Source organism: Sciurus vulgaris (genome assembly GCF_902686455.1).
Source record: "Sciurus vulgaris genome assembly, contig: HiC_scaffold_586_arrow_ctg1, whole genome shotgun sequence".
In the NCBI taxonomy this organism is placed as follows: Eukaryota; Metazoa; Chordata; class Mammalia; order Rodentia; family Sciuridae; genus Sciurus; species Sciurus vulgaris.
This window is the reverse complement of record NW_027632437.1, coordinates 4,443,054-4,470,805: the sequence shown is the minus strand read 5'-3', so window position 1 is coordinate 4,470,805 and position 27,752 is coordinate 4,443,054. Positions and strand designations below refer to the sequence as shown.

The 27,752-nt window shown below is 35.6% G+C and overlaps 1 pseudogene across 1 annotated transcript; it reads right to left on the bottom strand.

Moving 5' to 3' along the window:
* Positions 1 to 362: 362 nt before the first annotated feature.
* Positions 363 to 24,190, bottom strand: LOC306652424 (flavin-containing monooxygenase 5-like; annotated as a pseudogene). Its single transcript has 8 exons — positions 24,135 to 24,190; positions 23,750 to 23,927; positions 17,104 to 17,292; positions 14,989 to 15,151; positions 12,843 to 12,939; positions 12,467 to 12,699; positions 9,215 to 9,565; positions 363 to 592 (listed from the first exon to the last, which is right to left on the bottom strand). The product of its transcript is annotated as a flavin-containing monooxygenase 5-like (transcript).
* Between the last annotated feature and the right edge of the window lie 3,562 nt (positions 24,191 to 27,752).

Here is a 27,752-nt window from a genome sequence, read left to right as displayed (position 1 = left end):
TCCATACGCCCTCTTCAGTTATGCTGCCCCACTGCGGAGATCATTTTCGCCGAGGGGCAGCCGCTGTGGCCTACCCCCAGCGCTAGGGTTGCTCAACTCTTTGTTCGACTGCAGCACGGTGCCCCCTGAACTGGCGGGTCCAGATCGACAGTGGTGCCGACACTCTGGGGCCCAGTTCAGGGCAGAAGACCCATAGAACAGCACGCAGCAGTGGGCAAGGTTCAGCCCAGGCGACCTGGGATCTTGGGCACTGCAGGACTCCAGTTGCATTTGTTCCGGGCACTGGGCAAAGTAGAGGTCACTGGGAGATGGTGGGACTGGCCTGCTCCTGGGCCCAGGGGCGGTGGAGCCTCCTCAGTGGCCTAGGGTGGGTACAGGCTGGGGTGCCACCCAGGTTGCCTAGAGTGGGCGGGCGCAAGATGGGTGAGCTCCGGCTTGTGGGCCTGGACCCAGGGGTACAGTATCACAAACTTTGCGAGCGTGAGCACCTGGGTCTCCACATTTCTCTCGGAGCCACCCAGTCGGGACGGTGAGTCACTAGGTCTGGAGGCCATGAGTGGGTGATGCAGTGTGCCTTTAATTCTGGAAGAATCTAGGAGAGGGAAACTGAGCTAGCTAGAGTGCACTGTGCTGCTGCTCTTTCTTTCTTAATCAAAGCCAGGTGAAAATTTTAAAACTGTGACCCTGCCCTCCACTCCTTGAAAGAACATCACAGACCAGTCCCATTACTCCAATTAAAGATGGGTTGATTAGTGTCTGAATCTCAGCATCACAGTCTTGTTAACTAAGGATGAGTGACATCTGTGGTGGACTTCTTGTGTCAAGTGCCAGTCACTAAACTGACCCTTTCAGTCCTCTGCCCTGGGCTCTGTCCTCCATGCCTCCCAAGGCCTGGTTCCCCACCCCAAGTGGGTGTTGTACAATCCTTGAAGCAAAACTGTCAGCGTCCACAGTTTTGCCACTCCACTGTTTCTCCCTCTGTTGACTATTTAGAATACAGTAGTGATCTCTAAAATAGGGGAGAATGCTGATTTCAAATGACCTTTTATAAACAGAGGTGCAATCTCTTGTGCAAGAGCTTTCCCACATAAATCTGAATTTCCTGACTAAATCTTTATCAATCCTGCTAGTTGTGTCTTTCACAGAAGACCTTCTTTGATGGGGATCTTTAAAACACAGTAGTGAACTTGATTTGCTGCTAACTACTTTAGAAAAATTAGCTGTACTAACAATGAATCAAATAACATTGCCATATGTAAATATATGATTTTTAATTAAAAAAATTACCTTCCTCCAAGATAGGAAGTTATGCTAGTATAGTACGTTGCAGAAAACCACCATTTGGGGACTTCAACAATCAATTTCCACATTTTCTGAATAAAAACAACCCTAGGATTGAGCTGAAGTTTGGACTTCTGAATCAGTTTGTTCAACAAAGCACTAAGCAGCCAGCTGATGTTATTACCTTACCAAGTCACATGGACTTTTCATGCTCCAAGCCACTGTAACCTGCACGTGCTATTCACATGATGATAGCCAGCAAAGAAGTCACTTCAGATTTATAAATGTACTTAAAAATTTTGAAATATCATTCATAAAACATTATCTTCCTTCCTTTGGCAGCTCTATTACTGCTTCAAGTAATTCCTCCCTAAATAACAAATCTAACTTTTTTCTCCATGAGTTTTTTCTACCTAACTTTTCTTTTAAGTCCTAAGTATAGTCTTTATATCCTTTTCTTGAGTTTTTTCTCCTTTCTCATCCACATTAAAACTGTTAGTAATATTCCCCATTCTGTTGTCACAAATATTGTTCCCTTTTTAATCAGACTTCTCAAATTAATAAGAGGAAACTGAAATGTAGTGAAATATTGTTCACATTAATAAATACTTAGAAAAAGTTGCCATACATCATCCTGGGAGAATTTCTTATCTTTTTGCCATTTTCTCTTGAGTTTTAGTTGAAATTGATTGTTGATTGAAATTGATTTTCAATTGAAATTGAAATTGATTTTCTGAGGAAATTTTCTTTAGCCCTAAAGAAAAAAATTAAAATTTGAGTGTAAATTACCTCAGTAAAAACAATGATCCTATTAACAATTACTGCATTATGAGGAATTCAAGGAAATATAGGATAATTTTCTGTACTCAAAGATATTATAGTTTGCTTGATTACCTGATCCTTCCATCATCAAAATATAAGTAGAGCATACCTAATTGGAAAAACAGAAATCTGAAATGTTCCAAACCCCAATAGTCTTTGAACACTGACAAGATGTCACAAGTAGAAAATTCAGCACTTGAACTCATGTGGTAGCTCACAGTCAAAAAACAGCCACATTAAAATTATTGTATAAAATTACCTTATGGCTATGTTTATAAGGTACATATGAAAAATGAGTAAATTTTATTTTTAGATTTGGAATCCATCTCCAAGATAGGCTATTATGTATATGCAAATATTTCAAACTCTAAAAATACATAAAATTCAAAACACCTCTAGTCCTAAGCATTTCGGATAAAGAATATTCACCTGTATCAATACTTGTAGCTTACTTTATTCTGCTTTGTCTTAACATGTTTACTGTACTCTGCTTTTCAACAAATACTTGCCTCCTCCCTAACATAGTATTTGAATTGGTAAATGAAATTTGGACACATGGAAATGACAAATGGTCATAAAAGCACATGGAAAATGAGATACAAGGTCAAAAGGCAAGTTGGATGTGGTGACCCATCTTGCAATCCCAGCACTTGGGGGGCCAAAATAGGAAGATAAATTGAGTCCAGGGGTTCAATCAGCCTGAGCAATGTAATAAACCACCATCTCAAAAAAGGAGGGGACTGGAGAAACACACCTACACAGATATCTTAATAACAAAGATATTTTATACAATGAAGAGTAAAGGAAGTAAACAAATTCTCAATCACATTTTATGCTAAAGTCCTATGCAGGATAAGCCTCACCTTCTAACCTCTTTTATTAGATAGGAATTTGTGTGGGGAATAAGGCCAAGTGTAATTCATAATACCCAATCTTTTCAAATAATTTTAAGCATTAATGTACAAACAGTTTCTGTACTAGGATCTAACACCAAGGACATGACTAGACAAAGGCAGAATCACATTTAAGTTCCTATAAAAAACTCTAGCTCAAACAATCAACCTTTTGCCCAGATATATAGCCTTATGACCAAATATGTAGGCACTATGCCATGTAGAAAATTTAAGCCACAATCCTAAAGTGTTACTCTATAAAACTCTGAAATATAGAATTTCAGTACAGGAATGTGTCTTACTCAGTCCAATCCTTCTTTCTACAATACAATATCAAGTGATCATCTTGTTCCTCCTTAAAAGTCTCTGGTCTTGCACATCTCACTACCATCTAAGGAGATGATATAATTGATTACTGCAGTTGTTGAAACGTTATTTTTTGTATTGACCCCCAAATCTACTTCTATTCTACTTGCATCATTGGAACTATCTCTTCCTTCTGGAGCCACAGAATTGAATTTTAACACCTGACAGATCTTAAAATATGTGAGAAGCACCTGTCATAACTACTTTAATCTTCTCATTATCTGGCTAATCAACACAGGATCCTTATATATTAGGTTTAATGATCTCTACCTTTCTAGTTGCCCTTTTCTATGCACACTCTACTGAATATCCTGATATGCTCCTCCTGAAACACAGAAGTCAGAAATTTAATATTCAGAGCTTACTGTGTTTTTTGATGTGTTTTCTCATTTTAGTTACATAAATTATTACTTATAAATCAATGAGGAAGAATGGGAATGTTTCCTTTGAAATTAATCACAGGTCTTTTAGGATGCTCAAGAAATACATTTTGAGAGAATATTTCAATTACTTCTTATAGGGTATTCATAGAGGTGATATCAAGAAAGTTCTTCGCTGCTATACAAGAAATTTGTGTTTAATGTAGGCTATAGAGAACCACTGAAGGATTTTGACTGGGAGAGAACTCAAATCAGATTTGCAATTTAGAATACATGTCAGAGGGAGTAAACTTTATGGAGGAGGAGGAAGTGGAGATCTATTTCTTGTTGACTGACAGGACGTCAGTTCATAAACAACAATAACAAAGATCTGTTAAGATTTGATGAACAAAGATATTTACAACATTCTGTGATGCAGTTCTCTTTGAATTCATTAACTTTCAGTATTATCTTGTTTAGACACATATTGTATCATATTTCTTATCTCCCTCCAAAACTTGCTCCCCTTTTTATATTCCTAGTTTACAATAATGACCACAGCACCTGGGAAGATTCTTTTCTCTCTTATTCCCAACATGTATTCTGCCACCAAATCCTTTTAAAAGCTCCTATAAAGTTTCTCTCAAGTTTATCACCTCCTGTTCATTAACATTGCCATTACTTTGGTTTAAAGGCTTCATGAGGTCTTAATTGGGCTGACATTCCCATTTTACTTCCTCTAACATGTATTCTAAATTGCAAATCTGATTTGAGTTCTCCTCTCCCAGTTAAAGTCTTTCAGTGGTTCTCTATAGCATACATTTAAAAAAACTTCTTGCATGGCAGCCAAGAACTTTCTTGATATCACCTCTATGAATACCCCTGACTTCATTTTCCTTAATTCCTATAACATTATTTCCCAACATTCTCAATTACTTGTAATACCCAGAACTCAATTTACTGTCATTTTCCCCTAACTTTATATAAATATTGGTGATTTTCCCACTCATATAACAATATTTCCTTTTTCTTTTAGTATATAGCCATGGAAGAATTGGGAACTTGTTGCACACTGTTCCCATAGTAGCTCCTCTACATTGTTACTAGACTGCCTGCTTAGGATGCAGTAAATATCTGTGAAGTGAATGAACACATTAAATGTTTGTTTCTTGTCTGTCTTCCTTCTATGACTCTGAGTTCCATGAAAATAGGGATTTTCTGTTTTTCTGTTTTTTTTCTTAACCTAGGAGATCATATATACTGAGAGATCAGTAAATGTTTGCTGAACAATGTTGTTGAAGAACAATGAGGAATTGAAATTTATTTTTCAAGGGTCCCAAGACAATGTGGGAATGAAGAGAGCCTAAATAAAGCTCTATGGTAATGGGTCTTTCAAGGTCTACTCTCAAGAGTAAGGCATGTTGCATTTGTGTAATCATGACTTTCTGAAATCCTGACTCACCCTGCACATTTTGGTATAATGTTACAAGAGAAAAGAGATATGGCTGCCATGCTGGTCTTCCAGACCAGTTAAGCCTTCTAACATGAAGAGAAATTGGCCAAGCACTTGATAACCTGAGACCTTATGAAGTTTCTACTACAGATTTCAGAACTTCATTTGCTTGAAGGCCACACTGTATTCATTAGAAGTGACATTTATTAGACATATTCTATGTGCCAGGCATTGGTCTAACCTTGGAATAGAAAGGTAAATAAACATGATTATTTAGAGAGCATTCAATGTACTAATAAGCAAGTGAGAAAACATGAATAGGTTTTCCTATATAAACAGACAGTAAAGGGAGGACATACTAAGAAAAGAACATCAGAAACAAATGCTCTGGGTAAAGAATATCTGCTATATTTTTGCTTAGTGAGTAAGTCATCCAGTGCTTCTAGAAGACTTGATGTGTGGTAATGACTAATAGAAAATGAACCTGAAAAAACAGGTTATAGCAATCTGTGGCAGAACCTAAATGTCACTCTATGACATTATACCTTCTGGTAATACAGAGAATTGGTATAACTTGATATGATTTTCAAGGAAAGAAAGTTGTTGAATGAAAGAATGCTTGTGAGACTGGCAAAACAGGCAAAGAAAAAAGAAACTTGATTTCACTCATGTGGGTTCAGTGTTATAGAAAAGGGTGGAATATTTTCCTTGACAAGAGGGCAATAATTCCAGAGAATTAAGAAGGAAAATGGGACTTGATAGCGGGAAGACAGACCAAAGAAGAGAACAGAATGAGCTGGACAGGCTTGAAATACTAGGAGAAACTAGGTCAAAGATGAACTAATGAAGATATTCAGGCATGAGAAAGACAAATATTTGGTAGGTAGACAGGTAAGCCATGGCTACAGTAAAAAATTCAGGGTTTCTGTTGGAAGTTTGGTAAAGTCTAGGGATTCTTCTGAAGATTTCTTCTTTGCAAAAGCTGGAAGAATGTGCGCTAGGCTTCTGCTACCATAAGAAGCTGTGATATTTCTACATTTTCCTTCAGATTACCTACTCTCACACCAATAATGCAGATTTTTCCAAATACTCATGTTTCCAATTCCTCTTAGCAAGTTACTTGGGCCTGGAATAAGAGTCCCATTTGCTTCAAGCATACTAAGATTCTCTGGCCTATGTTAATAAATTTTTCTCCCTTAATTGATCTAATTAAAATATCCATTTAATATGACTAGAATTAAACCAACCATGGGTTATTTGCATTTGGTGGTCCAGTGCTCTTAAATAGTACATGACCTACTGCATACAATGTAAGAAATTAAGAAATGTCAGTCATTTGGAAAGATTTTTTTTTTTTACTGATTAAATCTATAGCACTATATTTTTCCCTCTGACATAATGAAGATCTCACTAGTAAACAGTAAGCTACAATTCCAATGAAAACACTGAATAGTTTTAATTAAATACTAGAAATATAACAAATTTTATTATAATAATCATAGGATCAAAGAATTTCTTCTTTAGAAACTCCAAATTCATCTGGCTTCTTCCTATTCTGAGGTTTAACTCTCCTCCATTCACCTTTGTTCAAATTGCCATCTGGCCATGTGACATTCTTTTGCTATTATTTTTAGAATTCCCACAATATCAGAGGCTGCCCAAGAAAAGGTCTTGTTGATCTAGGCATTAGACTAAAAACCCTGCCCCTATTAGAAGAAAATGTAGGCCCAAAACTCTATCATGTCACTCAAGAACCGACATCCTCCATAAGACTCCTAAAGCAGAAGTAAATTAAAGAATTAATAAATGGAATGGTATCATATAAAAAGCTTCTTCACAGCAAAGGGAACAATCAAAAGAGCTCTCAGAAAGGTAGATTATCTTTACCATCTACACCTCAGAGCATTAATCTCCATCATATAAAGAGAACACAAAAAACTTAATACCAAATATCCCCAATAACTCAATCAATAAATGGCAAAAGAACAAAACAGGCACCTCACAGAAGAAATGCAAATGGTGAAAAAATAGTCAACATCTGCAGCAATGAGAGAAATGCAAATTAAAACTATACTGAGAGTGTATCTCAGTCAGAAATATATCAAGAATACAAGTAACAGTAAATGTTGGCAAGGATGTAGGGGAAAATGTTCACTCATACATTGCTGGTGGACTGCAAACTGTTATAACCACTGTAGAAAGCAGTATGGACATTCCTCAGAAAACTTGGAATGGAACCACCATTTGACCCAGTTATCCCACTCCTTAGTTTATACCCAAAGGATTTAAAATCAGCACACTACAGTGACACAGCCACATCAATGTTTATAGCACTCAATTCATGATAGCAAAGCTATGGAACCAACCAAGGTGCCCTTCAACAGATGAATAGATAAAGAAAATCTAGTACATATACACAATGGAATATTACTCATCCATAAAGAAGAATGAAATCATGGCATTTACCAATAAATGGATGGAAGTGGAGAATATCATGCTAAGTGAAATAAATCAGGACTAGGATTGTGGCTAAATGTTTGAGCAGTTGGTTAGCATGTTTGAGATCCTGGGTTCAATACTCAGCACTGCATAAAAAATGAATAATATAGGGCTAGGGAGATATCTCAGTTGGTAGAGTGCTTGCCTTTCAAGCACAAGGCCCTGGGTTCAATCCCCAGCACTGAAAAAAAAAATGAATATAAATGTATTATGTCCATCTACACCAAAAAATATTTTAAAAGAGAAATTAATAGTCCCAAGAAATAAAAGGCCAAAGTACTCTCTGATATGTGGATAACTTATAACAGGGGAGTATAGGGAGAAAAAGTATGGACATTCACTGGATTAGACAAATGGGAATGAAGGGAAAGGAGGAGGGATGAGAATGGGAAAGACAGTAGAATGAACTAGACATAACATTCTTATGTGTATATATGAATACAAGACCAGTGTAACTCCACATCATGTTCAACCACAAGAATGGGATCCAAATTGGATGGGTTGCACTCCATGTATATATAATATGTCAAAATACACCTTACTGTCACATATATCTAAAAACAACAAATTAAGAAAAACAAAGTAAGGAAAAGATCTTGCCTTTTATATTTTAATATTAAGCTGATATTATGCAACCCTCAAGATTTCACTCCTTGGTTCTAGTTTGACTCTTTGCCCTACTAAGTAGGTTATTCCTTCAAATATTTGAAGGGAACTCTCAGATCTCCCCCAGATCTTAACTTCTTTAGCCTACACTCCTCCAGCAAATTCATCTGTATTTCAAATTATGTTTTCACTTTCCTTATATCATTCTTATCTCTCTCCTTATTCAATGAATTCCAGTTTCACTTTTATAATGTTTTCAGGTGGTAGTCTTATCAGTTTAGAGAACAATTATGTGTTCTGGGACATAATAATTTTTTGATGATGCTAGATTTAATCATGACTTTTAGAAGCCTTATCCTCTGCTGACTCATATTGAGTCTACTATCCCAAACCTCAAAGTTTTTTTTTTTTTTCTAGTAATCCTAGCCAAAACTGAAAGAGGGGATATAAAGGGGGTATGAGGATTTGAAAGTTGAATATTCTACATTCTGGACTAATCTCCTACCAGGAGTTAACACTTGTCTGAAATTAAGTCACACCATTTCTATAGGCATTCTCTAAAATGAAAGATGGCATTCTTTTACTTCATAAATACATTCCAGTTTTCCAAAATGTAGATGAGTGTAATCATCTGGGGAACAATTTTTTTAAAAACTTATGCCTGTCCCACCCAGATGTACTGAATAAGCATCACCAGGGATGAGATCAAACCATCTCTAAGTTTGGAAAATATCCCAGGTGATTCTAATATATGTTTATGGTTATAAATTACTACTTTAGAGTCACTTAAAAATAAATGTTCGAGTAATAACTTTGTGCCAGATATTATGCAAACCTCAAGATTTCAGTCAGACATACTGCTATTTAAAAGTAAGTACACAAACACAAGTAAACATCATCAAGTAATTAAGTAGTAAATTTGTATAGTCACTTACCTTTAAATACTTGAGTGGCCCAGTGTCCTTGGAGTTCTGCAATGGACATAATGGCTCCTAAGTATTGAATCAGGCCTATGATAGCAAGAATTGACTTTTCTAGGTTTGGGGGAAGACCATTTTATATGGGGATATCTTATTTTTGACCACTTTGACAGAATCTTCAAGAAAAGCAAAGGCAAAGCTAAAGCCTGTGGCAAAGATAACGGCATCAATGTTGTCCTCTCTGGAGCCATCTTCAAATATGGCAGCTGTCTCTGTGAATTCCTTCACATTTCCTTTCACTTTTATGAGGCCAGAAATTATATATTTGACAGATTAGCATTTACATTTGGATGCTGGCTCAGAGCTCTATGAGTGCCAATAAAGATGAAGAGGAAAAATGAGAGTGACCAAGAGAGAGGGAAAGAAGGGGAAAGAGAGAAATAAATCATGTAAGTAAATTTTTGCTCTGGTGGAGGTGGTTAAACAATATGTCAATGGTTTCCACTCAGTCTGCCAATGAAATTTGGAAAAGTTCTACTTTATACCAGTTCTAATTTACATCAACTTTTCAGGACAAAAGCTGAACCCTAGAAGTCACTGAAAGGGAAAAGTACTGGAGAAGTGAAGGAAGAAGAGGCTTATTTGAGGAAATCATAGGTGGTTTCTTAAGTAATACATACACTCTGTGGTATCATAGGGCCATAGGCCAATATTTTCTGTCCACATATCATTAAGTCTGGCAGAACTTGTCTGTTAATATTCTGTTCAGTTCCCTTTTTAATTCCAAAGGCCCAAGAGGTAGCCTTAGAATTTCATTTCCCAAACTGTGTAATAAATTACATCCATATAGCAATTTAGAATTTAAATTACATTTTCATGCATTAACTTGACAGTCACACAAACTCTATGAAGGAGATAGGATAGGTGTCATTATCTAAGTTTTATAGATGTGGAAACCAAAGTCAAGAGAAGTGAAGTGACTTGACCAATGTTATAGAGCCTAGTATTTTAGTATTTCTATTTAAATAGCTTTCTATAAACTCTGTTGGGATACTTTGGACCAGTTAAGTAATGTTTTATAAGGATAGCATGAAATAAGTGTATCAAAATAAGTAAGTCAGCTTTCCAGTATCTTGTATCTTTTTTAAAAAACTCTTAATTCAATTTTAAAACACTCTTAATTTCTGAATTTTAAGTCAGTAGGCTCTGAGAGTCCTCATTAAATTATCTTCCAGGCCTAGACTCAGAAATATTATATGTTTTAAAACTATACCTGATTTGTTGAATTTAATTTGCTTTGATTCTAAACTTTAGGAAGATTCTTTTCTGCATCCCAACCTCATGATTTTATTTTTTTCTCTCTAAACCTATTCCTTTTCACTAGCAGTACCACAATTTACATAGATGGCCAAGTCACAAAACTGTCTCATATCTGCTTACCAAGCCTATGCTCTTTATCCCATAAAAAGGAAGTTTACCGAGAATAGTTTTGTTTCCTCCCTGTCTCCCCTGAACTAATACAGTGGTCTTTAGGGCTCCCTTCCTTCTATACCATTTGCCTTAGAATAGAAGGGCAATAAACATGATTTTAGAATCCTAAATTTAGAAAAAGAAATAAAAAGCTAGGAAGAATATTATTGGGTCAGGTGCTGTGGTCATTCTATAATACTTTTATTACAGATTTATTATTATGTTACTCACTTGCTTAAATTCTAAGCAAGTGCTCTGACACTGAGCTAAATCCCCAACCCTCCAAACTTTTTATTTATCAGAGCAGACAAAAAGTTTCTTACCTGATAGACCTAGAGACATATTCAACTACTTTTCTACCTTTGCCATATAGTCTAGATATATCAGACTTTGTGTAGGTCTCAAGGTATAATGTGCCTTATGCTATTTTAAGATATTGAAATTAGAATGCTACATACTGACACTATTTACCTACCTCTTGTTATTACATAATACCTCAATTTGTTTTGCAATTATAAAAGATATCCATGCTTAAATAACTAAATGAAAAATTTGTTGGGAAACAGCATCCAAGTATCATCTCACTAATTAATTTCAAATTGCTGAGGCAATTTAGCAAGGCCCTAAGCAACTTAGTGAGACCCTATCTCAAAAAATACAAAGGGCTGGGAATGCAACTCCATGGTAAAGTACTCTGGTTCAACCCCTAGTACCCAAAGAAAACAGAAAAGAATATTATTGGGACATCTGTGGAAATTTGAAAATGCCAACATTTTAGATAATGTATTTTATCAAAGTTAAATTTCCCAAATGGGATAGTTGTATTATGGTATATGAGTGCCCTTTTTCATAGATATATATTAATTATTTCGACTTACTTTTAAAAAAGTACTTAAGTATGTATGTATTCTACATATTTGGATCGTCCTATATTCTAAAAAGGAAAACAGAAAAACAAATCTTGCCATATTTGATAGGTGAATCTAGGTAAAAGATATATGAATGTTCAATGTATTTATTATTGAACTGCTTTTCTGTAGATCTGAACATTTTCAAAAATGAGAAATTAGACAGAAAAAAATCATTTAGTCAGTATATAGAAATGATTTTGCAATGGTCCTCCTGGCTGTATGAGAACCTCATTCTTTATACTCTGCATCCTATGCATTTCTTTGTCATATCCTGTTGTCTGTCTTCTCATTCATATTTTTAAGGTAAGATCCATTCTGAAGGCTTCCATTTGTTACTCATGTTTTTCTTGGTCAAATTACTTAGTTTCTCTTAGTTTCAAATTTTTTAATCTGTAAAATACACATAAAAAATGTATGGACCTCCAGGGCCATTTGTGAGGGTTAAATGAGATAATACATATACCTCATCACTGTGCTTATCTTTAAAAATACTTAAAAAAAGATAAGGTATTATTTGAATTATCATGTCTTTTCTCTATTTCATGCCCAATATAATGCCTTGCTCACAACAGGTGCCCCACATTTGTTGACTGACTGAATGATGCACTGCCCTGTACTACCTGTTTGTTGTTGTTGGGCACAATATGAAAAGAACTGATACCTGACAGAATAAAAAAATGGTTAATGCCAATGTGAATAAGTGATAGAAATCCTTTAGACCAGAAGATCTTGGTCTTCTGTGGTTGATAAGGTAAAAATTGAATTTCAAATTCCCTGGATTTTCTTAATGTATAGGTAGAGATAGCTCTGTTAGCCTGTGTGAACAATCCTTGTTCTTGTATCTTAGCCATTACCAACCAACTCCATTCCCACCCTGAGAACATACCTGTGTTTAGAATTTAGGCCAACATTTCCTAATCAAATATTTGTTTCATAATTTTTTCCAAAAATGTATTTGTTAATGCTTGGTCACATATCTTTGATATAAGATGTTTAAGTTGAGAAAAGAGTACCACATCAAAAGGATATCCATAGTCTCCTTGGATTCCAGATCCAAGCTCCACTCCTGGTGCTGAGGAATACCTAAGGCATGGAAAATATTTTTTTACTTTTATCATTCTGGCTCACAATCTGAAAGCACTCCCACTTTATTCAAGATTAAGTTCAAACTCACTAGTGTGGCATTTTAGTTCTGTACAATCTTTTTAAAAAATTTCCTGTCATTTTCCTTCCCAAACACTGACCAAGAATATATATCTCACTGTGATCCAAAAATTATAAAGACTCTTTTTCCAACCAATGCCTCTGGGTTTTTATAGTCTCAACTATGGAAGTACTGTCCTTTGAACTTCTCAATTCCTGCAAGAGAACAGAAAATAATTTTTGATGATAGTTTATATGATGGATATCATTTGTAAAATCATTCTTTTGTAGAATTTAAAGCACATATTCTCCACATGATCTCCCTTTATTTAGCTCTTTTTGTCTTTATTAATGCTTTTGCTTATTTTTTTTTCTTCCGTAGCCTCAGAATAGTAACTTGTGATTCCTTTACTGTAAGTAGTTTGTATTTTGTATTTGCAGACTCACAAATCTAAACTGCCTCAGAAAACTGCCATTCTCTTTTGTCTTTTCATTCCCTTAGATACATACTCCCATTTCAACTGGGGTATATATGTTTCTGTACACTCTAGGCTATACATAAAGTGCATTTTTTAAAAAAAGAAAGTTAAGGCCCCAAGCTGAAACTAAATTATTCAAGCTTTCACTTAACCCTTAGAAACTCAATATTTGTTTCCTCAATGACTGAAAAATTTCATATCTGAACCAATGCTTTGTAAGATTTCCAGTCTTCCTTTTTGATCCTTAAGAAGACCAAAGTCAAGATCTCAAGTAATAAGAGAAATGCAAATCAAAACCACCCTAAGATTCCATCTCACCTCAATTAGAATGGTGATTATCAAGAATACAAGCAACAACAGGTGTTGGAGAGGATGTGGGGAAAAAGGTACACTCATACATTGCTGGTGGGGATGCAAATTAGTGCAGCCACTCTGGAAAGCAGTGTGGAGATTCCTTAGACAAATTGGATTGGACCCACCATTTGACCCAGCTATACCACTCCTTGGCCTATACCCAAAGGACTTAAAATCAGCATACTACAGAGATACAGCCACATCAATGTTCATAGCTGCTTAATTCACAATAGCCATATTGTGGAACCAACCTAGATGTCCTTCAATTGATGAATGGATAAAGAAACTGTGGTAGATATATATATACATACAATGGAATATTACTCAGCCATAAAGAATGATAAAATTATGGCATTTGAAGGCAAATGGATGAAATTGGAGAATATCATGCTAAGTGAGATAAGCCAATCTTAAAAAACCAAAGGTCGAATGACATCGCTAATAAGTGGATGAGGACACATAATGGGGGGAGGGAGGGTTTAGTGTTAGGGTTAGAGTTAGGGTTAGGGAGGGGGGCAAGAATGGAGGAAGGAAGGTCTGTACAGAGAGAAAAGAGGGGTGGGAGGGGTGGGTGGAAGGGGAAAAATAACAGAATGAATCAAACAATAATACCCTATGTAAATTTATGATTACACAAATGGTATGCCTTTATGCCATGTACAGAGAAACAACATGTATCCCATTTGTTTACAATAAAAAAGAAGACCAAAGTCATTGAAAAACTAAATACAATCATGTTCTACTTGTCAGAAATACATACATTCTCAAAAATTTGCTGTAAGTTGGTTTCATTATTTTGAAAATATCACAGAAGTACTTACATAAGCATAGATTGTTTAGGCCAGTCACTGGATGTGACCTCCTGATGTAATCAATACCCACAATAAACATGAGACATGTGAGGCTAGTTGGTGTAATATGATAATCTGCTTTTCAGTAAATGTTTCTACAAGTAGAAGCAGTATACTCAACACTAAATGTAGTACAGAAAATACATAAACCAGTAACATGGATGTTTATTATTTTTATGTACCACATACATAATTGTGTGAACTATAATTTTATACAACTGACAATGCAGATGGGTTTGTACATCAATATCACCATGATATTATAATGTCTATGATACTACTCAGCCAATAGGAATTTTTCAGTCCGCATTATAATCTTATGGGATCACCATTTTATATGTAGTCCAGCCTTGACTGAAATGGCATTGTGTGGTGGCATGATTGTTCACAGACCTCTAAACTTTAAAATTTTTATTGCCCAAATGGCGATAATACAAATTATCAAATTTTCAAGGGAACATGCATAATTAGGGTAAGCCTTATTTCACCCCAAGGTAAAAATCATTCAGACCACAATGTTCTATTCCTCAGCATCAAAGGCTTGGCTTAAGGGTCAACCTCCTTTCTGGTAGGTCACTCACCTGGAAAGCTTTCCAGGGGTAAGTGATCATTAGTGTGATGGCCAGTGCAAACCATGACTCCATCAAAGACATTAACCTCCTTTTTTCCTTCACACTCAGTGACCACCTCCCATTGGCCTGAAGTAGAGAAATCAGGCCTCTTCTTTCCACTATATACAGTAGTCTGAAAGAAAAGTGATGTACATAGGGGACTGTAACCATAGCCAGTACAGTGTATATCTTCCCAGGCATGATTATCCTGCAATTTATTACACAAAAGGTTGACACCACAGGTACCATCACATCATTAGGGTCCTTGCAAGAATATTTGATTTTCATACTCCATAAGGAACAGTTTTGTTTGAGGTTGTGGTCTGAATGAGAAGACTTCTATAAGGCACATAAAGTAAAATGGAGTTGACAGAAAATTGTACTCTCCTGTGCCTTTAAAAAGGTAGGATTTGTGAGGATTTTTAGTCTCTGCCTTAAGGCATTGTAGCACCTGAATAAATCGTGAATTTCTCCCATACTTCTGTGACACTCTGTGCACTAAACACCTGTTTCTCCACTAACCCCAGACATCCCCAAACTCTCTGATGTCTTCTGACCCCCAAATCCTGTTCTCTTTGACTAACCTCAAACATGTGACTATGAGTCTCCCTATCATGTTAGAGCAGAAAAATATTTCATTGGCTCCTATTTTTTTAAAGGAATCTCTCTTTGCCTTTTACATATGCCCACATTACAATTAATTATAGAGGAAGAGGCTGTGAGATAGGGAAATCAGTGGTATAAATTTTAGCTTTTCAAAAAAAAAAAAAAGGCAGTGAATATGGGTTACTCTGCCAGCCTAAGGAAACATCAAGAATGTATTTCAATGAGATTCTCGGGCCTTGGATATAATGTCTTGGTTGAATAATAGAGACACTAAGCCTTAACCATTCTTTACTATTTATAGTTCCTGTCATGTGTTTTTACACAAGCTGGTGCTTCTACTTAGATTATCCATTTATTCCTTCTTCATTTCTTTCTACTCAAGACTCAGCTTGAACATTATCTTCTCTGAAAATCTTTCTTGGAACTTGATTTCTCTTCCCTGATGGGTTAAACTTCCCTCTTCTGAGCTACAATGTGTAGATCTCTATAGCACTTATCACTTGGTTTATTACTTATATATATATAATAATAATTTTCTTCATTTTTTTGTTTCTTTAAACACAGTTACTTAGTTAAGGTACTTATGTTCTTCTTTGCATCATCACTGCTTAGTACAGTAACAAACTTGTTCAAGAACTGTCATTTAAACAGGTCAGAGATGCACCACTGGGCTGTAAATGACTGGCTTTGAAAATTGTCACCAGATATTACCATTTTATTATTGTTGCTAAACAGAAAAATGTGGAAGGTTTGGGTTTTAATCCAGGTTTATAAGGCACATAAAGTAAAATGGAGTTGTGTGTTGACCATAAAATGTGTCTGTTTATGGTCATGGTTATAAATTATGGGAAAATCACAACAGACTTTAGAGAAGGAAGAAACCAAAAATCATACAGTACAATCTTCTTCTTTTACATAAAAAGAAAATTAAAATAAATTCAAGTTGAGAAACTATCTCATCCCAGGTCACAAATTAATTAGTGGTAAGAACAAAGGCCAGAATTCAGGGTTTTGTTTCCTAATTCAGTGTTCTATTCTCTCCACCAGATTTAACTTATTTGTTTCCTCAATAACTTCCCAGTCACTAAAGTAATTCACCAGGTTGTTTTGGTGATCACATAAAATTATATATTGAAAATTGCCTCAGAAAGTATAAAAGAATAAAGCAATAGTGGAAAAGTTGTGGAACCAGAAAGATTTAAAGTTTTCATACCTATTCATTCCCCTCATTTCCTTTATTATAAGCAGAGTGTGAAATGAAGACAATGAAAATATTGGTGGCAGGTATCTTTCTTTATCTGCAGCCAAAATATATGAGAGACTTTCCCAGGGGTATTTTAGAGAGAGAACAAAGAGTGAAGTCTTTGTACTTGAGCATATCAAGCTAATATTTACACATAAGCACTGGTAAATAAAGCAACATTATTCATTTACTTGATGAAGAACTTCAAACACAAAGACACCCACAAAACTGCCTACGTTGAATGGAATATACTTTAAAAGTTTGAAGTCTTTGGCATATATCCTGAAATACTAAAGGACCTGGGAATTGTGCATGAAGTTAAGATAATGATCTGGGCTGACATAGTCACTGAAGCACATCATCTCCTTAGAAGTATTGATGATCACCAATTTGTAAATACTGACTCTCCCTTCTTTAGAATTTTTCTGCAGTAAATTAGAAGTATTCATGGCAACTTGAGAACTTATTTCATGATATACAAATAGCCAATGAACAGTTGAAAAATTTTCTGAAATAAATGCCAATTCAAACAAATGACACACATACACCACCTCCACACATCTCCCAGCACTTGTGCCTCTGTTTAGTTCCTTCCTCTTAGGTCTCAGTATGTTTATGACTTGCTTTGGACAAATAGTATACAGTTGAAATGGCATTGAATGACTTTCAATACTAAGTAATAATTAGTCTTGCAGCTTCCACCTGGGTGTCTTAGAAGGCTCACTTTGGTGGAATCCAGCAGCCATGTAAGAAGTTGGCTGTTGTAGCTGTGACTCAAATACCTGAACAATGAGAAAGAATTCTTTTGGCTCATGGATTCAGAGGTTTCAACTCCACTGCTTTTGTTTTCATCAAGGCAAAAAATCTTGGTGGAAGGATAGGGCAGAGGAAAGCTTCTGAGCACATAGTAGCCAGAAAGCAGGGGATGGGGGGAAAGGCCCAAGACAAGATAGAGTCCCCAAGAGTAACCCATCTGAACCCATGATCTGCTTTTCAACCATGTCCCACCTGCCTACAGTTTCTACCACTGCCTAGTAATACATTAAGCTGTCAATGAATTAATCCATTGAGGTTGTCATAACCCTAAAGAATGAATCACTTTCCAAAAGACCCACCTCTGGTCATTGCTATGTTGGATACCAAGACTTGAACACCTCGGATTTTGGGGGATATTCTAAATCTTTACTATAAAAACTCCAACTACAATACTTACAATATTGAGACCACAATACTTTTAGGAAGCCCAAGATAGGCACATGGAAGAAAATATCTAGGATAGAGAAATATTCAAAAAATCCCCCAAAATTCTAGCTATTCCACCTAAATTTCTAAACATGTGAACAAAGTAGTCACATCAAATTCAGTCTTATCACTCATCAGATGGCAATCACAAGAAATTCCAAGTGAGAACTTCCCAGCTAAATGAATAAGTCTCAGGAATTTTCATATATTTTGAGACATTGCTCTCAAGAAAATGTACTAAGTCTCTTTCCAGTATAAGTTGTTATTTACCCCATTGTTACTATTGCTGTGTAACAGTCATTTAAATGATTAAAATGGGTTAGATCAAAACATACTTGGGATAGTATAATTTAGTACAATATTTTCTGAGTAATTTTGCAATGTATATAAAAATCCTTGAAATTTACATAGCCCTTTAAAGAAATATTCAGACTTGTAAACAAAGATTATTGTTAAAGGATGTTACTGTCAGCATTATTCATAAAATAAAAAGAAATCAAATTAAATGCTTAAGAAAAAATAACTGAAATTTGAAGACCACTGTTCTAGATCCTAGCTACCCAAAGTATGGTCTGTGGATCAGCACAAAGGGGATCACTAGGGATGTTGTTAGAAATGCAGAATTTTAGGCCCCTCTCTAAACTTACTGACTCAGAACTAACATAACATAATCCTCAACTGATTCAGATGCACATTAAAACTGAGAAGCACTGGTTAAGATGACATTAATCCCTAATTCAGTGTCTTCCTACCTACAACAAACTTTTTTGCTTCCTCAAAAATTTCCAATTAATTACTTCATGGGGTAAGGTGGTAATCCAATAAAATAATGCAATGTGAATCCAGCCTATTATTCTGTCACTGAAATGTCACAAACCACAGGTTTTCAAATCTATTACATTTAAATTCTTTTTGATTATAGAAAATCATCTTAACCAATTTGGACCCTCTCCTTCCTTTGTATTACAGAAATAAATAAATATTAGAAGAGTGGGTATTACAAAACATTAAATATCCACAAAAGAGAGTGTTGGATTTGTCCACATTCAGGTTTATTTTCCTCCCAATTCTTATTAAAGAATTATTTAGTCTAGAAATCCAAAATTGATCATACTCATTTGTCTGCCCCATAATTATTCCTTTTTGATTGCTAATGAGGTTTTCAGGAGTCTCCTTTCAAGTCTTGTCTTATTTATTTTACCTATTTCAACCAAAGTATTTATTTAAGGTGTGGTTGTGACTATATCTCTGCCCTAATTAAATTTTAGCTGTTCATGTTTTCTATATTTCCTAAAGCAGAGAGCTTTATTGGGAGTCCAGGTCAACACAACAAGAATCTTATGAATGGGCTGACATAATTTTTTGTTAATGTTCTCCCAGTGATTAATTCTTAACTATGTAGCAAAAGTGGACAACTACACTCTTTTAAGTGTTTTTCAATCCATTTATTGTCTTATTCTCTTTTTTGCCATTTTTTAAGAAAGGAGGAGTTATGAAATTTATGTTTTTTTAAAAAACACTTTATTCAAGGGTGTATATTATTTAATTTTCTGTTTAAACAGTAACATTTTATATTATATTGTGCCCACATGGCATCTACTTCTCTGTCTATACTTTAAAACTTTATATGTGAAATAGTTATCTGATCATCAGCATAAATATAACTTAGGGCTTGTCAGAAATGGATAACTTTGGTATACTCCAAATTAATTCATGAGAATCTCCAGTAGTTCATTTGTACATTAAAGTTTGAAAAGCATAGTTTAGCATACTCTAATAATTTTTAGATATGCAGTTTGACTAAAAAATAGCAAGATTATTTTATAGCATTGAGTACTTTTTAAATCCTTAGTGTTTTCAAAGAAATTTGTTAAGGTTTCAAGTAATTTCATTCATAAGGTAATATCAAAGTAAACTGATTTATATATCAAAACACAACATACTTTCTCCCATCAATCTTACTGAATGTTAATGAAGAGATCAAGAATTGATTGAAATTAATGTTTTGAGAGCTCATATAATTATTATTAGAAAGTTTTCAACTGTACAAGGAGGAGACAATACCAATATGGTAGGTGGAACATGATCATAAAATACAAATGGTGGTGTATGAGAAAACACTTGTTTGGCAGATAGAAAAATAAAAGAGGAATCACGATAGGAAAGTACAAGTGGTACTACCTGAGAAGAAAATAAAAATATACTGAGTCCCATGAAAATGTCACACAAAAAAAGAGAAAATAGAAACCTTGAATTCCTAGTATTCTTATTGGACACCTACCAGTGGATGTGGAATTTCAAAGTGCTTAGATCAATTCTACATATGAAACATCTAGCAAATTATAAAAAAGTTTTGGGGGATGGAAGGACAACTAGACTCCAAATAATGATCATGGGACTGATAGAGAAGTACATCTCAGGAAAAAGTTCTCAAGGTAACCACCAGCAATATCCAAAATATTTTCAGTACATTAAAGGATGTTTATAATACTTTAGTCTCCACAGCTATGTTACTAAAAAATGTGAAAAGGAGGGTCTATAGCTCCATAAACATTCTTAGCAGCCACTCAGGACAGCTTCCTTCTCAGAAATCCACTTATTAAACATAAATATACTGGGTAGGAAATATATGCCAGGCATCATTCTTGGTTATAGAATATAATAGTGAACAATATAGGTATGTCTGTGTTACAAAAAGTCAGAGAAGTCAGAGCATTATGATGAAAGTTTATTTTTTTAGTGGAAGCAGTTTATAAGGTGTTGAAATTTTGCATAGATAATAATAAAAAAGAAATTCCCATGCTGTATATTCAGCAGATTTTAACTCCAAATCCCTTTAGAGTTTAAAAACCACAAAACTGATAATCAGGCAGAATAATGGCTACCCTCCCAACATCATCCCTGCCTAAGTTGATTTCACTTCTGTTTAGTAATTGCCAAACCTGGCTAGGATGCTTAAGTAGACTCAAAATGTGGGGGTCTCCCTCTAGGCGTGAATAATAACTGACATGTAACCATATGCGGAGCTGTCACTTTTATAAGTGATTTATATAATTGTTCATTCACGTATTCCCTATGATCACTGTACAAAGGGTATTTCTATTATCCCTTCCTAAAGATTAAAAAAAACAGTGGGCAGAGAGGTTTAATGATTTGCCCAAGGCCATACTTCTTGTAAATGAGAGTCTTTGAATCTAAATCAGTGCTCTTAACCTATACACTAGGGTATGCCTGGATTTCAAGAGTAGAATTTTCTGTTTCTAAAAACGAATTAACAGTGTTTCCCGGCCAATTATGATAAAGGTGTAAGGATTTGCTAAGGGTGTTCATTTTAGTCTGAATAAGACTATATTCAGAATTAATTCCCGAAATGCAGCCAAGATACAACACATTTGTTCAAATAAGAAATGTCATAAGGCCACTTTTAAGTAGCTGGCCAACACTGTAATAGTTTTTAGGATGTGAAATATACCTGTGACACCTCAATTCCATTCACTTGTTCAGAAAATGAGTTTAAAAATAAACCAAGTTAGAGATCAATGAAGGTAACTGAAACTTTTTGGCACTTAATAAGCATACCATTTAAATAGACGATATTGTCAATGGTTACTAATAAGCTGCAGGGTTGGATGTGCATGTTTAAAAAATTTAACTTTAAAACTGGTATGTTTAAGGACAAGAAAACCCATTTGCATGTGCCCTCCAGCCTCTCCTGGAAGACAAAGGACTTTGAAATTCTCAAAGCAAGAAGTTCACATCAAAAAATACTATCAAATTTTATACCTTATTCAAGGACCAGAAATGTCAGAATACCCAGATTTTTTTTAATAGAAAAAGTAATGTTAGGGGGTATCACAATATCAGAACTTCAACTATATGACAAACAAATAGTAACAAAAATGGCATGATATTGGCACCAAAATAGACAGGAAGATCAATGGTACAGAATAGAGGACATGGACACAAACCCAAATAAATACAATTTTCTCATACTATACAAAGGTGCAAAAAATATGCAATGGAGAAAAGATAGCCTCTTCAACAAATGGTGCTGGGAAAACTGAAAATCCATATGCAACAGAATGAAAGTAAAACCCTATCTCTCACCCTGCACAAAAATCAACTCACAATGGATCAAGACTTTGAAATCAAACCAGAGACCCTTCATCTTATAGAAGAAAAAGTAGGTACAAATCTTCAACTTGTTGGCTTAGGATCAGACTTCCTTAACAGGACTCTCATAGCAAAAGAAATAAAAGCAAGAATCAATAACTGGGACAGATTCAAACTACATACCTTTCTCCCAGCAAAGGAAACCATCAGTAATGGAAAGAGAGAGCCTACAGAGTGGGAGAAAATCTTTGCCACTCATACTTCACATAGAGCACTAATTTCCAGAATATATAAAAAACTCAAAAACTCTACATCAAGAATACAAATAACCCAATCAACAAATGGGCTAAGGATATAAAGAGATGCTTCACAGAAGAAGATCTACAAGAATCAACAAACATATGAAAAAATGTTCACCATCTTTAGTAATAAGAGAAGTGCAAATCAAAACCACCCTAAGATTCCATCTCACCCCAATTAGAATGGCGATTATCAAGAACACAAGCAACAATAGGTGTTGGAGAGGATGTGGGGAAAAAGGTACACTCATACATTGCTGGTGGGGCTGCAAATTAGTGCAGCCACTCTGGAAAGCAGTGTGGAGATTCCTTAGACAAATTGGATTGGACCCACCATTTGACCCAGCTATACCACTCCTTGGCCTATACCCAAAGGACTTAAAATCAGCATACTACAGAGATAGAGCCACATCAGTGTTCATAGCTGCTCAATTCACAATAGCCAGATTATGGAACCAACCTAGATGTCCTTCAATTGATGAATGGATAAAGAAACTGTGGTATATACACACAATGGAATATTACTCAGCTATAAAGAATAATAAAATTATGGCATTTGCAGGCAAATAAATGAAATTTGAGAATATCATGCTAAGTGAAATAAGCCAATCTCTAAAAAAACAAAGGACGAATGATCTCACTGATAAGCCGATGGTAACACATAATGGGGGGTGGGAGCCAGCAAGACTGGAGGAAGGAGGGAGTGTATAGAGGGAAAAGAGGGATGGGAGGGGTGGCGGGAAAGGAAAAAATAACAGAATGAATCAAACATCTTTACCCTATATAAATATATGATTATGCAAATTGTATGCTGTTACTCCATGTACAAACAGAGACAACATGTATTCCATTTCTTTACAATGCAAATAAATTTAAAAAAAGAAAAGGTAATGTTGAAAATTGGACGGGGGTATTCCTTGAAGGAGTTGTTAGCAGGTAATTCTAGCTCATTTACCTTTAAGTCATATCAGAAGCAACCACTCTAAAAAAAAAAAAAAAAAAAAGCAACCACTCTAAAAAAAGGGACATCTGCAATGCATTTTGCAGCCAACAGAGGGAAAGAGGAAACCTCATAAAACGTGGGGTGGGAGGATGTTAAGAAGTCAACAGGCAGAATTATATCAGGTTTAGTCACTATCAAGCTGTCATATTACCTAACATGAGATAAAATATTTCATGCACCCAGCTTCAGGGATGGCTTCAAGTATTAAGGGACAAGGAGATTTACCTCATACCTCCAAAGCCCTCCAATGTCATCAGTCCTTTCAAAGCAAACAGATTCCAAGTCTTCATCCAGGCAGCATTTGACAGAAGAGAGCCCACAGACTTCGCTCCCAATCACAGCAATACTTTTCTTGGTCATGATCTCCAGATATCTTCACCTGGCTATGGCAATGTCACTTGCCCTAAAGAAAGAATGACAAAAGAGAGAAAGCACAAATCTGTCAACAGTTTTTAAGACAGTTGCCATGACACTCAAATAAATGCTGTAACAAGAGGTGACTGGGGAAGGCAGATTTGGTTGCCCTCTTCAAAAGGAATCTCCTGCACAGGATAGGGCAGCCCTGTTGCCTGCAAACTCAAAGCTGAGAAGCTCCATAATATTATCTTACTTTTTCCAGAAGCACCTGGCTGATTCTTCAGCTGTGATCATGAAGTTACTCTGATTTTCTGCTGTAATAAAAGAAATATAAACTACAGAAGTACAAATAGCAGCAACAGTCTATGGGGAGGAGCTGTTCTGCCCCACCTCCTTTCAGCCAACACCCTGCTCACTCATTGGCAGCAATTCTCCCTCTCTTAATGGGAAGAAAACATGGAGTGAATCTGCTTTGGGCAGAAAACAAAAATAAAATATCATCTACAACTTCTGTAATTTTCAGCTGCTGTGATAGGCAGTGCCTTTTTACTCCCTCTGGAGAGAGAATGGTTCTCCAATCTCTTTTGTTCCCCTACTCTCTGTGTCCACTTTTAACTTCCTGCTTTTCCCTTAAAGTGACAAACTCCTACTAAAACAAAACTGTCAACAACTCCCAAGCAAGCTTGATAGAAATGCCAAAATACAGAATACCCTCCTTGCAGGGCATCTGTTCAAACAAATCCCTCTCCCTCCTCTCCACCTCATGGACGGGATCTTCAGATCTACAGTACTGATAAAATTTACTTTAAAATTCCCATGCATGTTTTAAACTACTTTTAAATGAACTATAGCTGGTTTCATTTCAACTACTTTTAAATATATTTAAAAATAGATCTTTGCATGGAGAATTACTTTACTTCATCAAGAAGATGCCTGTCTTAGATCAATATATAATCTGAAATATTTAAAAATATAGAATACATAAAAAATATAGAATACAAAATAGGGAATACATAGTGTCCATATCACCTTATGGGAGAATGAAGGAAAAGAGTATCAAAGATGGAGTTGTGTGTGGATAAATATGTTTATATATGTATTTATATATGTATGTATATAGGTAATAAAAAGGAATGTTTTCACTTTGGGGTATGAGGGATTGAATCTGGGGCACTTAACTACTGAGCCACAATCCATTATTTTTCATTTTGAAACAGGGTCTCACTAAGTTTTTTAGGGCCTCACTAGTTTTCTGAAGCTGGCTTTGAACTTGTGATCCTCCTGCTTCAACATCATGACCACTGGGATTACAGGTGACTGCCAAAGCCCAGGGCAAATGTTTTAACTTTTTGATATGGTTCTGTCAAAACAGTTATTCGTCAAATATACTAATCTATCAATGGACAGATCAAGATGATCTAGTCAAGTAGTTCTTATTTTAAAAGAGCTGCTATTTAATTTGCTCTGAATTCTCTTCTCACTTTGCTCCTGCAACACTTCCACTAATACCTTTATTTAACTAGTGCCTGTCCTAACAGATTGCCAGGGTCCAGCTCAAGCAGAAGTCCATGGGTTCCACACTGGTAACAGGGTGCGGGGAGACAGCGTCAGCAATGGATGGAGAATGAAAGACACAGACCCTAGTTCTGGTGCAATCACTCCCACTTTATTCTGGGGAAGGCTGGGTTTATATATGTTTTTCTTCAGGCTATAATGACAGGCTTGTGATTAATGAAATCAAAGAAGTTTCCAAAGCTTAGGCAGAAATTGTTTTTACCAAAAGATTATGAGAAAACAGTAACCTTACAGATTATCCTTACCTAATCACAATTATTTTAAGAATATTTAACTAAGTCAATGAGCTAATACAATGTTTATTTCCTTAATATTTAAACTCTATATGACCTAAGATTATTCTTATTACTTTTGTGGTAAAGTGATAGACAAAAAATGTCATGTGACCATCTCTACTAGGTCCATCTGGTTAATATCTAACTTGCTGAGTTAAGGGCTACAGGACGGCAGAGGTCGCAGTGGTTCTTGTAGCCAAGTTTTTTTACTGAATAGATTACATTGTCTTATGTAGCTCTTTTTCCCAGAACAGGGCATTGTGCACCAATGTTTATTGTAGGGGTGACCTATTCTTTGTAGGAAGGAAGGAATGTTGTGAAACCTTATTCTTTTACCTTACCGCCTCACATAAACAAAACCATCATTGGGAATTAACCAGCCTGTTGGAGACAAAGGCAGATCTATATCTATTTTCTCCAGAGGCTTTCCGGGACTCATTGCACAGTTGCAAAATTGTTTTTAACTTTGTTAATGGTAAAGAGTCATTATCTTTCAGATTGTAGGTAACATTTTCTGGAATTTTTATTGTATCCCCCTCATCCCCTTAGCAATCCCTTCAGACTGAAATGAGTAATATATTATCAGAAAAACACAGCAGAAAAAATGCCATGCTCCGCAGCAAACATCTGGCAATCTCTTTTAGGATGAGCCTTTGCAAACATCCTCCAGAGGACCTTTGTCAAGCACTGGATGGAATTCCGGATGCCTCCGCAACAGATTACTAACAAATAGAGTGCCTTTTGTCACCAAAGACCTTTCCTTCTGTCTAATGCTACTTTCTCCTAGAAAGATAAAGCAAGTTCTTTTTTTTTTCTTTTTTCAGTTACCTAAATGTGTCTCCTTTGAGATTTCAGAAGAATTACTTTTCCATTCCATCCCTCCCAAGACCTATGGTAGTGGAAGGGCCAAGGATACTTAATAACAGGATATCTCATCTTCAACCATTCATTCACTTTCTATTAAACCATGGTTTGTCAGGTGTTGGAGAATACAGATGGTATTCTTTCTGTTAATGAATCACTGGACCAAAAGGAGCTACATCTGAATCTGAGAGAGACAACTGCATGTCACCCAGACATACAATTCAAATTGAGTGCAGTAGCCAGATGGGTTTGGAGTTGTTGTCCTTGGGATAGAAATGAGCATATAAAGAGCAGAATTAACATTACATTTTAGTGGCTAAACAAGAAGCAGACACTGCTAGATACTCAGTAAAATGTTTTCTCTTCCTCTTACAATATTATATACCCTTATGGAATGGGGCTGGCCAAAGAAGAAATGCATTTTCCTGGTTCTCCTTTAAGCTATGTGTAAATTTATGATCAAGTTATCACCAAGGAACATTAGAAGAGCAAATGTGAGCAACTTCTACCTAACCTGGGAGGATTGCACTATTTTTGAAAATATTAATAGCACACAACAAACATATGAAAAAATGTTCAACATCTCTAGCAATTAGAGAAATACAAATTAAAATCACATTAAGAGTTCATCTCACTCCTGTCAGAATAACAATTATCAAGAATATAAGTAAGAATAAATGTTGGCAAGGATATGGTAAAAACTGTTCACTCATATATTGCTGATGGGACTGCAAACTGGTGCAACCACTCTGGAAAGCAATATGAAGATTCCTCAGAAAACTTGGAATGGAACCACCATTTGACCCAGCTATCCCACTCCTAGGTTTATACCCAAATGACTTAAAATCAACATACTACAGTGACACAGCCATATCAATGTTTATAGCAGCTCAATTTACAATAGCTAAACTATGGAACCAACCTAGATGTCCTTCAACAGATGAATGGATAAAGAAAATGTGGTATATATACACAACAGAATATTACTGAGCCATAAAGAAGAATAAAATTATGGCATTTTCCAAAAATGGGCAGAAATGTAGACTATCATACTAAGTGAAATAAGCCAATTCAAAAAATCAAAGGCTGAATATTCTCTCTGAAGTGCAGATGCTAACACACAAGAAGGTGGGAGAAGGGAAGAATAGAAGTACTTT